We start from the raw sequence: 5,188 nt of genomic DNA on the forward strand, positions 1-5,188 counted from the left end.
TCTGGTTGCTTATATTTGATGAAACCAGCGAGGTTATATAGCTTTGGAGGAGGGGAAGCGGCTCTTTCGTAAAGCAGACATTCGGCCTGCTTGGAGGCCTGGCTTCATTTCCCCTGTGCTTTCAGACAAGGGACTGAGAAGATGGGAAAGTACACTGTGCTGGAAACACACCCTGACGGCAAGATCAAATAAGTTGGACTTAGGGTTGCCAGGTCTTCCTCAGGAAATATCTGAACAAAGCAGGAGTCAAGTGCGCCTTTAAGACCAACCAATTTTTATTTAGAACGTAAGCTTTCGTGTGCTCTTAAGCACACTTCCTCAGATGAGGAATCCAGCACAGTGAACAAAGCCATACGTAGCTGAGCAGAGCCATACATAGCTGGTAGGCGGTGGCCCAGAATGCAACATGGTACAGATTTAAGAACCAACGACAGTGAAGTAAAATTATCTGGCAGGCAATGGTTTAGAATGTAAAATGGTACAATGACAGAATAATAAAATTAACAAATTGAGCAAACCTTTGATCTGAGTAGCATGAGCATGTGAAAGCCACAAAACAGCAGTATACAGTAAAATTAACAAATTGAGCAAACCTTTGCTCTGAGTAGCACCAGTCGTTTCCAACTCTGGAGTGCCATCGCATTACGACGTTTTCACGGCAGACTTTTTTATGAGGTGGTTTGCCATTGCTTTCCCCAGTCATCTACACTTTACCCCCAGCAAGCTGGGTTCTCATTTTACTGACCTTGGAACAGTGCCGGATTAAACCCTGTGGAGGCCCCTAGGCAGTTGAATTCTTGGGGGGCCCCTCGCAAAGAGTCTGAGTGCCCAACCCACTGCCCCCGCTGCAGGCAGCTTCTTAAAAAGCTTCTTTTACTAAGCTGTGGGTGAGAGGCAGAGAGAGGCAAACTTGACAACAATGCCAGCAGCAGCCACACCAGGCAAGCTAGGCAAAGAGCAGTTTGCTCAGTTGCTGGATGCACTAGCAGGCTGGGAAGGCTGCAAGCAAGGAAAAACCAGGGTGGGGAGCCAGCCCAGAGCCCCTAAAGGCATGGGGGCCCATAAACCAGTGCCTACTTGGCCTAATTGCTAATCATGCTCAGTCTCAGAAGGATGGAAGGCTGAGTCAACCTTGAGCCGGCTACCTGAACCCAGCTTCCAATGATTCAACCATTCCCCCACCCCCGCTCAGAAACATCCATCATTCTGTACAAATCTGTTTGTTTATTGACATTTCTAGTACATGTTTCCCATGGAGACTCAAGCTGGATTGCACCATTGTAATAAATTGCAATAAAACGGTATAATCCCTGCAGCAAACAATGCAATAAATACAAAATTAGAGAACGGTATAATCAGAACAGTGTATTGCATACAATAAACAATGCAATGAAAAAAGCAGAGCAACTTGCTATGCTTTCCTCTCAGAACACAGGATCATGGGAAAAGGTCAGCCCCTGCACCTCAGGATTCAAACCATGCCTCGTGGCATACCTGAGAGCCAGAATGACATATGTAGTAGTTAGAATGTCAAGCCAGGATTTGGGAGACTTGAGTTCGAATCCCCACTCTGCCAGGGAACTTTGCTGTGTCATATCAGACCAGACACAAGCTCTCAGCCTAACCAACCTCACAGGGTTGTTGTAAGGATAAAATGGAGGCGTGTAAGCCACTTAGGGTCATGATTGGGAAGAAAGGTGTCTGAATGAAACAATAAACAAACTACCTTTGTGAAGTGATGTCCTTTTTTGAGGAGAGTGTGTATCAATACCACATAAATAAGGTTGTCAGCCTCCAAATGGGGACTGGAGATCTCCTGGAATTACTTCCAGATTATATATGTAAGTTCCCCTGGGGAAAAATGGCTGCTTTGGAGGATGGGATCTATGGTATTATACTTCACGGAGGTCCCTCCCCTCCTCAAAGCCCACCCTCCCCAGGCTCCACCTCCAAATCGCCAGGAATACCCCAACCTGAAGTTGGGAACCTTGTGGTACATGACATGCATATGCAATACAAACAAATCGAGAAAATCACCAGTGAGACGGACCAAGCTGGCTGACAAAAATTATAAATCAATATAAAAGGAAATTAAATAGGAAACTTTTCATTTTTCTCCCACATTACAACAGCAGTACACTCAAAGCCTCCTGCTTTCATTGCTTGAGAATGGGAACTGTGGCAATTCTGCCTCTTTCGAAGCCCAAAACACTTTTCAAACCTCGAGCTGATCTTCATCCAAACACATGGCTAATCCAGAAGAAGATAAATTGGGTTTTATACCCTGCCTTTCTCTACCCTAAAGAGTCCCAAAGGGGCTTAAAATCGCCTTCCCTTCCTCTCTCCACAACAGACACCCTATGAGGCAGGTGAGGCCGAGAGAGTTGTGAGAGAACTGTGACTGGCCTAAGGTCATCCAGCAGGCTTCATGGGGAGAAAGAAGTAGTGTTTGTTTTTACACTCTACCATTCACTACCCGAGTCTCAAAAGTGGCATAGAATCACCTTCCCTTCCTCTCCCTACAACAAACACCCTGTGAGGCAGGTGAAGGTGAGAGAGCTCTGAGAGAACTGCTCTTGAGAGAACTGTGGCTGACCCAAGATCACCCAGCGGCTGGATGTGGAGAAGTGGGGAATCAAACCTGGTTCTCCAGATCAGAGTCCACTGCTCTTAACCACCACAACATGCTAACCCAGGCAGAGTGAAGGCCATATGACCTATGCCTTACTCTCAACAGGGGCTTCGGATTCACACACTAATCAACTGTATCGCATTTGATAAGTTTCACCACTGGATTTTATGTGCCTGTGTTGTCATTTTTAATTTTTCTTATAGCCAGGGGTCTCGAGCCTGTTAGCAGTGCCAAGTCTGGGCTTGGAAATTCCTGGAAATTTGGGGGTGGAGCCTGGGATGAGCAGTTTGGGGAGGGAGCCTAGCAGGAATGTGGTATCACACAGTCCACCCTGCCATTTTCTCAAAGGCAGCTGGTGAGATTGCCATCTGCAGGTTAGGAAATTCCAGAGGATTTGGGGTGGAGTCTGGGAGGGGCACAATTTGAAGAAGGCAAGAATACAGCAGGTATGTGATTCCATAGACCAGGTGGCCAAACTGTGGCTTGGGAGCCACATGTGGCATTTCCACAGATATTGTGTGGCTCTTAGAGCCGGTCAGCTGGCTTGGAGAAGGAATTTCTCTCTTTAAATCACTTCTTCAAGCCAAGTCAGCCAGCAGCTTGGAAAATGAATTTAAAGTTGGAGCCGCTTTCTTTCCAGCTCTCCTCCCTCCCTCCCCTTCCTTCCTTCCTTGCGGCTCTCAAACATCTGATGTTCATGTCTTGCGGCTCTCAAACACCTGACATTTATTCTACGTGGCTCTTACGTTAAACAAGTTGGCCACCCCTGCCATAGACTCTGTCCTCTGCAGCTGCCGTTTTCTTCAGGGGAACTGATCTCTAAAGTCTGGTTGTCATTCCAGGAGAACCCGGGTCCCACCCGGAGCATGGCAACCCTAGGAACTGATCTTTGTAGTCTGGAGATCAGTTATAATTCTAAGAGATCTTTGAGGTCCCACCTGGAAGCTGAGAACCCTTGGTCCTGTCCCAATCCAATTTTTTTCTACCTCTGAACTAGTGCCCAATTAGGTCTGAGTTCTGAAAGCTGAATGTATATAGCTGTGGATGTTAAATTTGTTTCTTCGGACAAACAAGGGCAAGAGCCTTCTCCGTGGCTGCGCCTGCCCTCTGGAATGCCCTTCCTGAGGAGACAAGGGCTCTGCGGGATTTATCACAATTCCGCAGGGCCTGTAAGACATATCTGTTCAGGCAGGCTTTTAATAACTAAATGGAGGTACTTTTAACATCTATGGGGGGTGTACTATCTACCCCACAATATCATCACAAATTAATTCAAAACAGACAGAACGCCATCTGACCTGTATTTAAACTGTTTTAACATTTTAATGTTTTAAATTGAGACCCTGGAGAGCCACTGCCAGTCTGAGTAGACAATACTGACTTTGATGGACTGAGGGTCTGATTCAGTATAAGGCAGCTTCATATGTTCAATAATGTTTTATTGTTATAATGTGAATCTGTCATCGAATTGTGACCGTTGTTAGCCGCCCTGAGTCCGTTTGGGGAGGGCGGGATACAAGTGCAATAAAGAAATAAAATAAAATAAATTCCATTATGATATTATTGCTGAGATTCATTTTCCCGTGCCATGCAGCCAGTTCAGATTTTGGAACTGGAGTTCTGCGGCCTCCCGTGGCCACTCATGAGCGGCAAGTGTTATCGTGTCAGTGGGGTTGCCAACTTCCAGGCGGCACCTGGAGACCCACTAATACAGAGGACCAAGATTCACTCCCCTGGAGAAAATGGCTGCTCCAAAGGGTACACTCAAAGGCACTGTCTCCTGATAAGGTCCCTCCCTCGAACCCTGCCCTTTCCAGGCTCCACCCCCTCCCCCAAAAAATCTCCACATATTTCTCCACCCAAAACTGGCAATCCTGCCTATCCTGATATTGCCCCATAAATTTGAGGGACAGCCCAACCCAGTAGGAAATCCACAGGCATGTTGTTTTATGAGGGTGGAACCTGGGGATGACCTGGAATAATTACAGCTACTTTGAAGGGCGGCCTCTACGGCATTCGCCGAGGTTTCTCCCTTCCCCAAACCCCGCCCTCAGGCTCCACCCCCCCCCCAAAAAAAAATCTCCAGGTAATCCTAACACCACCCCAACCCCCAGCTGACAGTTTGCCTCTAAGTCAGAGGAAGATCCGAAGCCAGCCCGCTCTGGCCACCCGAGGTACAAAAAAATAATCCATACACCTGTTGTGTCGGTGTGTTCGGATCTCTTCCTGACCGCCCCGCCCCCCCCCGCTCCTTTCCATCCGTTTCTAGCAAGACGCCTTCACGCCTTATCTCTGGTCCCCCCCCCCCCCCCTCCCCGCGCCTTCCTTTTGCCCAGCAGCCGTGCGCGCCGGATCCAGGTCGCATTCGCGGCCTCGGAAGCAGCAGCCCCGTCGCCTCCCGTGCGGGGGTGGGAGGGGAGACGTTGCCGCTGCCTGGCGTTGGCACACGCCAGAAACAGGAAATCGAAGGCGCGCCGAAGCCCAGCCGAGCGAGCAGCCAGGCAGCTTCTCCTGCGGCCGGCGGGGAGGGAAGCGGCGAAGGGGCCGACGACCATT

The sequence above is a fragment of the Heteronotia binoei genome, chromosome 18 (genome assembly GCF_032191835.1).
Source record: "Heteronotia binoei isolate CCM8104 ecotype False Entrance Well chromosome 18, APGP_CSIRO_Hbin_v1, whole genome shotgun sequence".
NCBI classification, from domain to species: domain Eukaryota; kingdom Metazoa; phylum Chordata; class Lepidosauria; order Squamata; family Gekkonidae; genus Heteronotia; species Heteronotia binoei.